The sequence below is a fragment of the Canis lupus genome, chromosome 14 (genome assembly GCF_003254725.2).
Source record: "Canis lupus dingo isolate Sandy chromosome 14, ASM325472v2, whole genome shotgun sequence".
Lineage (NCBI taxonomy): Eukaryota > Metazoa > Chordata > Mammalia > Carnivora > Canidae > Canis > Canis lupus.
This window is the reverse complement of record NC_064256.1, coordinates 40,114,112-40,127,364: the sequence shown is the minus strand read 5'-3', so window position 1 is coordinate 40,127,364 and position 13,253 is coordinate 40,114,112. Positions and strand designations below refer to the sequence as shown.

General features: G+C 39.1%; 1 long non-coding RNA gene across 7 annotated transcripts in view; it reads left to right on the top strand.

Annotated features, from left to right (window-relative positions):
* Window positions 1-13,253, top strand: part of LOC112670621 (uncharacterized) — a 151,371-nt gene that overhangs the window by 3,703 nt on the left and 134,415 nt on the right. The gene's annotated exons all lie outside the window — the stretch shown is intronic.

Below are 13,253 nucleotides of genomic sequence, written 5' to 3'. Positions count from 1 at the left end.
CCTATATTTATTTATTTAAAGCTTTTATTTATTTATCCATGAGAGACACAGAGAGAGAGGCAGAGACATAGGCAGAGGGAAAAGCAGACTCCCTGTGGGGAGCCTGATGTGGGACCCCGGGATCATGCCCTGAGCCAAAGGGAGATGCGCAACCACCGAGCCACCCAGGCATCCCCATGACAACTTATTTTTTATGTTAACATTTATTGAAAACTTTCTTTGTGTCAGATGTTGACCTAAGAGTCTTCTATACATTTTCTCAGTTGTTCTTCACTGTCGCCTTATGATGTGAGTTTTATTTTCCCCACTTACGGATGGGAGAAACTGAGGCTTAGGGAAGTTCTATAAGTTTCTCACCATTACCTAATGAGTGGTTAGTAAAGTTAAATTTGTAACCTGCTACAGTTAGTCCTCATATGTTGGAGCCTCATATTTTAAGAATGAGAGATAAAATATACTTTCCATCTCAAGCTAAAAGAAATAAAAGAATGTGGGAATAATGTAATTAAGATTAACTTTAAATGTAACTTCAAGTTGAAAGTGTCTTTATGTTAGGTGTTAGGGAATTTCCCACTGTGAGTCAGAAAAGGCCATTATCATTGCTTTCTTGGTAGCCCCATCTGTTTTAGTACAGCCATAGTGAAGGTGCTAGAGATGGCAGTACCAGGTCTAGAGCTTTGGCAGGGTCGGTGGCAGCATAGGGTTCAGGGCAGAGGCAGTTGTCTCACCAGACTAGCTCCCTGGTAATATTCAGCTCTGGCTCTGGATGCTAAGCTTTCCATTTATCTAGCTTGATTTTCATTCTTCCTAGCATTTTTCTGAGCTACCTGCATGTTCCTTTTCCAATTAAACTACCAATAGTGGGGCAGCCCAGGTGGCTCAGTGGTTTAGCGCCGCCTTCAGCCCAGGGTCTGATCCTGGGGACTCGGGATCGAGTCCCACGTTGGGCTCCCTGCATGGAGCCTGCTTCTCCCTCTGCCTGTGTCTCTGCCTCTCTCTCTCTCTCTCTCTCTCTCTCTCTCTCTGTGTGTGTGCCTCTCATGAATAAATAAATAAAATCTAAAAAAAAAAAACCACCAATAGTCACTTTCTGTTGTTTACAACTAAGAATCGTGATTCATGTACCATGTGATATACCAAATGATGGTGTTTTGAAATTTCTTTTATTAAAAGACTTTGTTTTTTAAGTAATCTCCACATCCAGTGTGGGGTTCGAACTTACAGCCCTGAGATCAAGAGTCACATACTCTACCGACTGAGGTAGCCAGGTGCACCAAGGTGCTTTGAAATTTTTTAAGCCCAGTGGACTGTGGCTGGGAACTGTGGGAGGGAAGTTGGACTCGTAATGTGGAAAGTATCTATATAAATGGGATGGGCCAGATGACAGCTTCTTCAAATTCTATTTTCTCTTTTTCCCCAACTTTGGGCTCTTTTTTTTTTTTTTTTTAAAGTTTTATTTAAGTAACCTCTACACCCAAGGCGGGGGCTTGAATTCCAACCCCAAGATCAGAAGTTGCATACTCCTCTGACTAAGCCAGTCAGGCACCCCGGGCTTTTTTTTTTTTTTTTTTTTTTAAGATTTTATTTATTTATGAGAGACACAGAGACAGAGAGAGGCAGAGACACAGGCAGAGGGAGAAGCAGGCTCCATGCAGGGAGCCCAATGTGGAACTTGATCCCAGGACTCCAGGATCAGGCCCTGGGCTGAAGGCTGTGCTAAACCACTGAGCCACCTGGGCTGCCCACCCCTGGGCTCTTTTTAATGCACATTCATTTTGTTTTGTTAAACTTATGCAAATATATTGGGGTGTCTGGGTGGCTCAGTTGGTTAAGTGCCCAACTCTTGATTTTGGCTCGGGTCCTGATCTCAGGGTCATGAGATTGAGCCCCATGTCTGGCTCCAGACTCAGTGCTCCACAAGGGCATCCACAGGCAGATGCCTGAGATTCTCTTTCTGCCCCTCCCCCCCTTAAAAAAAAGGATACCTAGGTGGCTCACTTGGCTAAGCGTCTGCCTTTGGCTCAGGTTGTGATCCAGAAGTCCTAGGATTGAGCCCCACGTTGAGCTCTCTGCTCTTGGGAAGTCTGCTTCCCCCTCTGCCTCTTACCCCACTTGTGTTCTCTCTCTCTCAAATAAATAAAATCTTTTAAAAGAATAAATCTTTAAAAAAACTGAATATATTTAAAAAGCCAAAAATGGTCCTATACCCAAGAAAATGCAAAATTATCTAATTGACTTGTAGAACACAGCTTACATTCTATTTTATTTTACAGCTTTCCTATCTTATCTTGAGTAGTTATTCTTCTGAAGCTGGCCCTTTATGTACAATAGTGGCTGACACTTGTTGATAACTCACATTGTGCTAGGAGCTATGCTAAGCACTTTACATGCTCATTTCTATCCTCTGCACTATGAGGTGTAGGTCGGTATTTTTATAACCTCTATTTTAAAGAAGAGGAAACTAAGGGGAGAGCCCACTCGGGTAGAAAATAGCAAAGCTCACTCTTAAACCTAACAGTCTGACTTCGAACACTCATTCTTCCAGATATTGTATATACCCTTCTCCTGAAGTGGTTTGACTGACCCATCTTTTCTTTTTCTGACCTTTCCTCTTTCTCATTCTCTCTCTCTCCCTAGTTTTTTCTTTCTTAATTGAGAATGACTTGAAAGCATCCAGTCCAGTCCCTAATTGAGCATCTGTAACTGTGTGAGGTGACTGGTTCCATATCTATCAGCTGCAGGTGCCTTTGAGAAGCACCTATAGGTTTGCTCTTTTGGCCTCACGAATTCCTTCTAGCTTCACCTTTTCCTGACCTCCACTGTCCCTTTCCCCTCCACCCCTCACGTGGAATTCTTGTTCTCATCTCCTTATTCCAGTTTTTCTTGCTGCTTTATATTTGAATCCTGTCTCATGACTTTGCTTCTTTGTTAATTAAGGCATTTATTAAGGGATGATGTAAAATTTTACAGAGAGAAGATACCACTCATTTTCAAGGAGTTTATAAAACATTATGAAGCATATAATCTGTTACCTAATTTATGCTATATTATGTATTAATATTTTTATTAGAATTTAGTTAGGCATTTAAGGTTTTAGATTTTTTTAAAAGCTTTTTTATTTTATTATAAAAGTTCTGTTGAATGGGGGCACCTGGCTGGCTCCATTGGAAGAGCGTGTGACTCTTGATCTTAGGGTCATGAATTTGAGCCCCACATTGGGTGTAGAGATCACTTTAAATAAATAAATAAAACTAAAAAAAAGTCCTATACTCTCTCTCTCTCATGATAAATAAATAAAAATTTTTTAAAAAGTCCCATAGAACAATTGGAGGTGACATTCTTTTCTCTTCAAAATGTGTAACTTGAGATTAAGTCTTTAGTTCTGGTTGGGGGCAGTGATCAACATGTGATTTGGGTTGAATGCTAAGGTTTTATGATGACATTTGCTGGAGAAGACAAGGTGTCTGGTAAATGTTAACATAAACTACATACCCCTAGTTTGACTGTGAAAGACAAGGGAATGGAAGAGAAGAGAGTAAGAATTATAGAAATGTGGGGGCTTTTCAAGTACTTGTGAGTCAGAAAGGCTGAAAAAGAGGAGGATAAGATAGATAGAAATGACCCTGGGGAGATTGTGTGTTTAGAACAATGGGAATCTAATTTTGGGCAAATTCTGTAGATGGAGTCCAAAGATGCTACCAAGTTAGACAGAATTCTTATGGTTTCAAGGTGATCAGTCTTTCTAGATCCAGGGCTGGAATATGTGAGAGGTGAAGAAGTTAAAAAACAAACAAAAAACCCGACTCTGGTTTTGTTTTAAAAAGGAAAACAGGAACTACTGTCAAAGCAAAGATAACTTACCCCTAATTTTAATGTGTCTGTGCAATTATATATGTATATGCATAGGTCGCTTTAGGAAGAACCTTTCCTCCTGATGCCACACTGTTCACATTGTTCACCTGCCTTCTTAAATTCCCTCCAAAGAGCCATCCTTTTTATATCCCCAGGGAATTTGTGACCTGGGATGAGTCCCCTGTCTCTATTTTTTCCTAAGACCTTGAAGCCTTAGCTAAATGATGTTTCCTCGGAGAGGCCTTAACTTAGTACCCCGTTTGTTTCCTTTACACGCTTACCACAGTTTGCAAATGTAGTTTTATATTTTTTGTCTCTCCTTCTCAACCTATATCCTGAGAACTTTTCTATCTATTCAACACTTTTTGTCCACCCACCAACTCCCACATAGAGTTCCTGTTAGTAAGTGCTTAACAGACATTGAATGAATGTTTATATTAATGAGGGTCTGGCTAGGCTGCTGTAACAAAGAAATCTAAAAATATAGTGGTTTAGGGGCACCTGGGTGGTTCAGTCACTTAAGCATTCAACTCTTGATTTCAGCTCAGGTCATGATCTCAGGGTAGTGAGACCCACCCTGGGGCTCCATGCTGGGCACGGAACCTGCTTAAGATTCTCTCTCTCGGGCAGCCCAGGTGGCTCAGCGGTTTAGCACCGCCTTCAGCCCAAGGCCTGATCCTGGGCACCCGAGATCGAGTCCCACATCGGGCTCCCTGCATGGAGCCTGCTTCTCCCTCTGCCTGTGTCTCTGCCCTCCCCCCACCCCCCGTGTCTCTCATTAATAAATAAATAAAATCTTAAAAAAATATTCTCTCTCTCCCTCTCCCCCACTTCTGCTCACTCTCTCTGTAAAACAAAACAAAACAAAACAAAACGAAACAAAACAAAACACCAATAATGGCTTAAATATGGCTGAAGTTTAACTCTCTTGCATGTAAAATTTCAGAGGAAGGTAAGAGCCCAGGCGGTGGAGTGCCTTAGCACCATGAGGTCATTCACAATCTGAGTTTCTTCTACTGTGCTCCTCCAGTATTCCTTAGGTCTTGGCTGCATGGTTAAATCTTGGCCACCTCCACATTCCCATTCTGTCTGTTCGTAGGAAGAGGGATAGAATGAAAGTGGAAGGCAAGCAATTTCCTATAAAGCAAGTGACTTGAAAGCACACCTCACTTTCATTCATGTTTTGTTGTGATAAACTTAGTCATAAGGACACACTTACCAGTAGAGAAAACTAAGAAATGTGGTCTCTGGGTGGGTAGCCACGAGCTATCTAAAATAGAAGAAGGGAATGACTGGGTAGCTCAAGTGGTTGAGTCTGCCTTTGGCTCAAGGTGTGATCCCGGGGTCCAGGGATGGAGTCCGCATCAGGCTCCCTGCAGAGAGCCTGCTTCTCTCTCTCGTCTATGTCTCTGCCTCTCAAGAATAAATAAATAAATAAATAAATAAATAAATAAATAAATAAATAAATAAAATCTTAAAAAAAAAGTAGAAGAAGGAGATAATGAGAATTGGGGATTAACTAACCATTTGCCCTATTGTTGGGTAAATGCTTGTTGAAAGAATGAATATTCATTCTTATATTATCAGAGGTTGGAATAATATAGGAGCTTGGGGGCTATGTTTTAGAACTTCAGAAAACAAGGATGTGATAAAAAGAATATTAGACACTAGGATAGCATCAAATATATTCAGCGATACAACCGCTCACCTGCAAATTTGGGGCAAGGGAGAGTTAAGGATCAAGAAATTGAGCAAAGCAGGTGCAGGGCAGCTCTGGGTCTTGTGATTACACACCTAGTTTTGTTAGAATTTGGGTATAAAATCTCTCCCTTCAGCAGGCTTCCAGAAACAAGCCTTTAGCTAGCTCCCCGGTCAAGAGGAAGCTGTTTTGAGGCAAAGACATTACTTGACTACTGACCTTGTCTCTTTATCATCCTAAATTTGACACTATCAATGGCTTTGGAAGCTTAAGGCCCAAACCAGAGCCAAACCAAATAATAACTATTTCAAAGGATGTGGATAAAATTTATTTTCCACTGATATATCCTGATACGAAAATAACATTTTAATGAGTGAAGGCTGAGTATGGAGTCCTATGACAATGCTTGTACCTGCCCTCCTCTCTGAAGGGCAAAGGGCATCTCGGAAGGCTTATCATCTACTGGCCTGACCACATCAGTGCTGAGGAGAGGAAGTGGCCCAGCTGCTGCCACAGCCAGAGCTGTCGTCATGTCTGTGGCTGCAGGAGACACTGGGCTCAGTGTTAGCCTCTTTTTCCTTAAATTTCCTCAGCACAAAAAAAGCTAACCATTCCCATTTGCCCTTTTGACAAAAGATTAGAAAACCTGTTTTGGGGCTGTCTGGGTGGCTCAGCGGTTGAGTGTCTGCCTTTGGCTTAGAGGGTGATCCCCGAGTCCTGGGATCGAGTCCCGCATCGGGCTTCTTGCATGGAGCCTGCTTCTCCCTCTGCCTATGTCTTCGCCTCTCTCTTCTCTGTGTCTCTCATGAATAAATAAATAAATTCTAAAAAAAAAAAAATCGTTTTGCCCCTCTCTCTGCCTTTTGCCTTGTCAAACTCCTTGAGCTGAGTTCATGGGTCTGTCCTCTGTGAAACCTGCTTCACAGAGAGTGAATCCCTGCTCTGCTCCCTTTGAATTTTCTACTTTTTAGAGCAGTTAGCACTTTTGGAATTGAAATTCTTCTTTGTGCCTCTTTGTAAACTTCTCCAGGATAGACATCATCTTATCAATTATTGATTCTCTCTGCCTTGTACAATACTTGGGACATGGTAGGCAGTTGATAAATTTTTGTTGAATGCATGAGTGAGGGATGGAATAATTCTTTGGGTTCTTTCTGCAGCTTCTTAGCTATACTAATATGCTTGCAATTCCCAAGGTTTAGCAACACCAAGTATGATTCCAAGTTCTTCCAAAATGTTGTGGGTTTTTATTTTAATTTCAATATTACTTGCTTACTGATGTTAAATGGAAGTTCAAAATTCTTTAATAGAGAATTAACCTTTTGTTATGGAATGAGGTGTAAAATGGTTTAAATGTAAATGTTGTTTGAATTATCATACTGACTGAAGCTCAATGAAACTAAAGTGTAACCAAGCAGTCAATCAAAAAGTGTAAATAACTGATACTTAGAGTCTTTTTTGTTTTGACAGAGGGGTGGAGGTCAGAGAAAAGTTGGTGCTTCGGCCTTAGTGGGGGTGGAAGAGGATGGGAGGTCAAAGGGTCACCCAGGTAGAAACAGAGGCTAGAAAGGGAAACTAGGGGCCACTCATTTAGTTCTTCCGTAATGTCTCCATTTTAGGGAGAAGTATGACACAGGGTGCTCATGTTTGCAATTTTGTGAGAATGGTGTTGGGAACTATAGGCACACACACACTGCTTTATAGGATTTGTTATGATTTGGGTGTTTATGCATGTGTGCACTTAAAAAAAAGTTGACTTTGTTGCAGAAGAGTTTTTCAGAAGAGTTAATTAAGGGTTATATAACCTAGATAATACTCAAAAATACCTCTGCTGGTAGTAGAACAGTTTAGATACATTGCATGATTGACTAGGTGATATTGGGGATGGGCCTGGACAGGAATGGGTAGAAGTTATGCCAAGATTTGATTTTGAGTTGGAGTCCCTGGAACGGGGATTGCCATAATCTGTTTCATGTTACCAGAGGATCTCAGAAACCTCAGATTTTACAGATAGAGCTGCTTAATTAAATAGCTCCAGGCACTTTGTAAGCTTCCAGTTAGTTCTCTCAGTATGTTTGGAAGTGGAGAGCAAATATGTGCAAACAGAGGTCCAGTGCTACACAATTGGTTTAAAATTTGCTGCTTGTGCAATGCCAAATGATCAGTTTGACCTTTTTTTTATTATTTTTATTTTTTTTAAAAGCTTCCATGAAATGGAATTGAGCTAGAGTGCTAGAGTATTAGTTTGAGAGTCAGATGTCCTAGGTTTGTTTCTGGCTCCACCCTGAATAGCTTTGTGACATGTCACAGATCTCATAGATCACTTCTCTCAGGATGGAGGTGAGATTCTTTTTTTTTTTTTTTTTAAGATTTTTAAAAATTTATTTATTCATTCATGAGAGACACACACACATACAGCTAGAGAGAGAGGCAGAGGGAGAAGCAGGCTCCATGCAGGGAGCCCGACATGGGACTCGATCCTTGGTCTTCAGAATCACACCTTGGGCTGAAGGTAGCACTAAACCGCTGAGCCACCCAGGCTGCCCTGGAGGTGAGATTCTATGAACCTCAGGGTTCATTTTAGACCTAAGACATTCTGTGTTAATATTCCATTACAATAAGTAGAGTGTTTGACATAGCAAACTTGTAGCAGAATTTGGACTGGAACACATTTCTTATAACCTATTTAACCTCTACTTTTGTTTTGTTTTACTTTTTAAATTGAAAGATAGCATGCACATGGTAAATGCATAAAGTACACTAATCTTAAGGGTACAGATTGCTGAGTATTTATTTATTTATTGCTGAGTATTTTTAAAGTAGGTATTAAGTTATAATTTAGTTATAACAAGATTCAGCCTTTTTAAATGTATAGTTTGATGTGTTTTGATAACTGTATTCCATCACGTAACACCACCCAAATCAAGATATAGATGATTTCCATCATCCCAAAAAATTCTGTTGTGGCCCTTTGCAGTCAATCCCCTCCTACCCCAAGCTTCTTGGCAACCACTGATCTGTTTTCTATCCCTATAATTTTGCACTTTCCAAAGTGTCATGTAAATGAAATCATACTGTATATAGACTTTTACATCTGACTTTTTTCCCATAATCTTTTTAAGATTCATCACATACCCATATAATTGCGATGTAGATCAAGATATAGTACTTTTCTGGGACCCAAAATGTTCTTGCACATCCTTTTTTAGTCAATAACCTTCTCCCACTCCTCTGATTTCTACCATTGTATTAGTCTTATCTATTTTGTGTCTCAGAAAAATAGAATCATACAGTAGGTACTATATGGCTCCCCCCCCTTAATGTAATATCTGTAAGATTCCTTCATGTAATAGCTGGTAGTATGTTCTTTTAAAAAATCACTGTGTGGCATTCCACTATATGAATATATCACATTTCATTTATCCATTCTACTGATAGAATTTGGGTTGTTTCTAATATTTGGCTATTTTGAGTAAAGCTATTATGAATATTCTTTTTTAAAAATATTTTATTTATTTTAGAGAGAGAAAGCTCAAACAGGGAGAGGGGCAAAGGGAGAGGGACAAGCAGACTCCCTGATGAGCAGGTAGCCTGATGCAGGGCTCAATCCCAGGACCCTGAGGTCACAACCTAAGCTGAAGTCAGATACTTAACCAACTGAGCTACCCAGGTGCCTCTGTTATGAACATTTTTTGTTGATGTTCTCTGACAATATTTGTTTGAGAATATGCATTCATATGTCTTGGTTACATTCCTAAGAGTGGAATTGCTAGATCATAGGCAAGGTACATGCTGTCGAATGGTTTTTTTGAAGTGGTTGTACCAATTTATCCTGTCACCATTAGTATATGAGAGTTCCAGTTACCCCACAGCTTTGTCAATACTTGGTATTGCCAGTCATATTTTACCTTTCTGGACAGTTGTAGAGTTACCACTATTTTTCCCCATTTTTTTAATTGTGGTAAAATACACATACATAAAATTTATTTTCATAACCATTTTCAGTGTACAGTTCAGTCATATTAATACATTCATAATGTTGTGCAATCATCACCACCATCCATCTCTAGAATGTTTCATCTTGAAACATTCTAAAAACTGAAACTCTATACCCATTCAACAATAAATCCCTTTTCCCTTCTTTCTTCCAGCCCCTGGCAACCATCATTCTACTTTCTGTCTCTATGAAGTTGGCTCTGCTAAGTACTTCTTATAAGTGGAATCATACATTATCTGTCTTTTTGTGGCTGGCTTATTTCACTTGGCATAATGTCCTTAGATTCATCCATGCTATAGCATGGTTGCAGAAATTCCTTCCTTTTTAAGGCTTAATAATATTCACTATATATTGTTTAAGGCTAATTAATATTTATATCCTGCTTATCCACTCATTCAATAGCAGACACTTGGGTTCCTTCCATGTTTTAGTTATTATGAATAGTGTTGGTATGAACATGGGTTTATAACTATCTTTTTGAGACCCTACTTTCACCTCTTTTGGATATATGCTCAGAAATGGATTTGCTGGATCCACTCTTATTACCATAATAGATCATTGTATTTTAAATTTTTTGAGGAACTACCATACCGTTTTCCACGAGGGCTGTACCATTTTATATTCCTACCAGTAGCACACAAAGGTTCCAATTTCTCCATATCCTGCCAACATTTGTTATTTTCTGTTTTTTTTTAATAGTAGCTATCCTAATGGGTATAAAATGGTATCCCATAGTAGTTTTGATTTGCATTTCCCTGATGATTAGTAATATTGAGCATCTTTTCATGTGTTTATTGGCCATTTGAAATCTTTTTTGGAGAAATATCTATTCAAGTCCTTTGTCCATTTTTAAATTGGGGTATTTGTTTTTTTTTTGTTGAATGTTAGGAGTTCTCTGTTCTGGATATTAGTAAATAATACTTTTAAATAGAGTGAAATTGCACGTGCAACCCCAATAGTACAATTCAGAGGTGTGGAGTAATGAGTAATGAGTAATGAGTAAGACAACAAACAGGGTTAAGCAGTGGTAGAGACACCTTTTTTTTTTTTTTTTAAAGATTTTATTTATTTATTCATGAGAGAGAGGGGGGCAGAGACAGAGAAGAAGCAGGCTCCATGCAGGGACCCTGATGTTGGACTCGATCCCGGGAACATGCCCTGGGCTGAAGGCAGGTGCTAAACCGCTGAGCCACCCAGGGATCCCAGAGACACCTTTTGTTAGCAAAAAGACTCAAGTTAAAAAAAATTTATTGTATCTGTATCACTAAGAAATAGTGGTGGTGGTGATGGGGAACCTTTCCTTCCTGATTCAATCACCCCACCTCCCCTTTAATATTTATTTAATTCCAGTTTCCCCTGTAAGGTAATATCTAGGGTGTTGGTTGGTGAGGACCCCTGTACTTTGACCTTATCAAAAGAAATAGATGAGTTTTTTCCTCTTCATTTGAGATGGCCTTTGGAAGTCACTATCAAACCTCCACTGAAATCAGGGTGATAAATGTTCAAGAACAGCAGGGTAGTTGCAGAAAATCCATGAATGGTGTGTGGGTCTGTATGCGTGTCTGGAGCAAAAATATACTTCATATCTTCAAAGATAGCAGTTTCCAGGAAACACAGTGAGGCCAAGAGGTTCGTTTAGGATTCCACTGTTATTCTTGATGTTGATAGCACCAGGCAGGTTTGAGTTGGTGGGCTATGGGTGGGCCTTGCAATGTGGTTGTTCATCTGATAACATGCCTGTGAAAGTACAGCTCAAACTGTCAGGGTTTTTTGTACTCTATACCTAATGTAGACTGTATAATGGAGTTTTATGTGTACCTAAGAATCAGTATGCATTTTAGAGTATTTCTGGCCGCTCTACAAATACATGAATCAGATTAAAGAATAGTCAGTCAGACTTGTATTAAATATATATTCCCATAATGGTAATTATCTTTTTTTCTTGGCTTGACATTATTATAGCAAGCTAAAATAATAGGAGATAAGTAGCTATTATAAATGAACCATTAAAAGCAACAGTGAGCCAAAGTTATCATTGATCTCTCCCTGTCTCTTACTTTATAAAAACTAATGTAGTGAATTGCCTTGGACTTACCTACTTTAATAATAAATCTGTTGTGTCAGGGCAGGGACCTGATGTTTTCTTTTACTCGTAATTTATAGTCTATTGATTTAATCCTCTGAATATCTCACCCAATTTTATAGCATAAAACCATTTCTTAATTGAAAGACAAAGGAAGCTTGGATGAGACCACATGGCAGAATGTTTTTATTGAAGATTTCTACTTGATCAATAAATAGCCAAATAAATATGAACTTACTTTTCAGTGACAGTTTCAAGTTGAAAAGACAAAAAAAGACAAAAAAAAAAAAAAGAGACGCTTTGATTCATCATCTATGTGGGTAATCAATTTATAGATATATTTAGAAATTTAGATTTTTTTCCATGGGCAGGAGAGAGAGAGGCTTCTGGAAACATTTTAAGGAGAATACTAGCTTCTTTTTTTAGTGAGTCATAAACAAGAACGTAGAAAATGAACTCAAGTAGCAGACAGTTTAATGAGACTACATAAAACATTGATGTTGTACTGCTAAAGTTCTTTCCTCAACTTGTGGAAAAGAAAGCCAGCACTTTATGCTCCTCCAGCCAAAGACTGGCACCTTTCCACTTGGCTGTATATGCCAGGATGCCAGGTGCCACACCACCACTTGCCCGGCCACTTGAATAGAACTAACTGCCGACTTCCTCTTACTGCCAGTTTTAGATTTCTGGCAATGAGGATTACATAGCCCTGCCCTAGCCCTGTCCATCTGCACAGATCTTGAGCTTAGTGTCCTGCTCCTGAGCTTTCTTCCCCACTTGTCTCAAGCAAAAGTGTAATGAATACCATCAAATATCACTGAGAAAAGGCTAAGAAATAGCAAATTCAATAGAGATGAAACAGGATTCATTTGACAGAAGGCTTTTCTCTATTTTTGTCTACTTGCCTACTTATTTATTTGTTTAATTTTCTTTCGATGTCATAGATCTTACCCAGGTAAGCTAAGAAAAAAAAAAAAAAGACCATGCATCATTGTCCTGTCACAAGCATAACTCAGCTTGGAAGGAAGCAATTTGAGGATGGCTATCCTATTTCCATGCTTTATTTTTTCTTCACCTAATGCAGATAGCTATAGAGAATATGGAAGAGTACCTTAACACTCACCCTTTGAAGAGAAAGCAGTGATTTTTTATGGAGCTTGTAATTCATGCCATCAATTTCATCTGTGGTAGGTCCATGTCAAAATCAGAGTAATTAGATGGAATGGCAGTCCTGTTAAATGTGTTCATGCCATTGCATTGGCAATAAAGCATGTGCAAATTTACAATTAAGGCCTGTCTTTCTCCTTAGCCATAGAGAATTGTGACAAACATTAAGTTGCACAGGCATAGGAATCCAAATGGGTATTCCTCAAAATAAAAACACCAGGTGGATAGTCTCAGGATTATAATATCTTCTTATGCAATTACTCTTTTTCACTGCATATTTTTTGACTGAATAATAATTACTTTTGCACTGAGAAAAGGCAGGATCAGCTAGTTTCACCTTGTTTTATTACAGTCTCCCTTTTTAAAATTTGTAAAGCAGCATAGAGCCATAACTGTTTATTCAGGTAAAAGTATATTTGTTCCAGTTCTTAGCTTTCAAATAGTGACAGACTGTT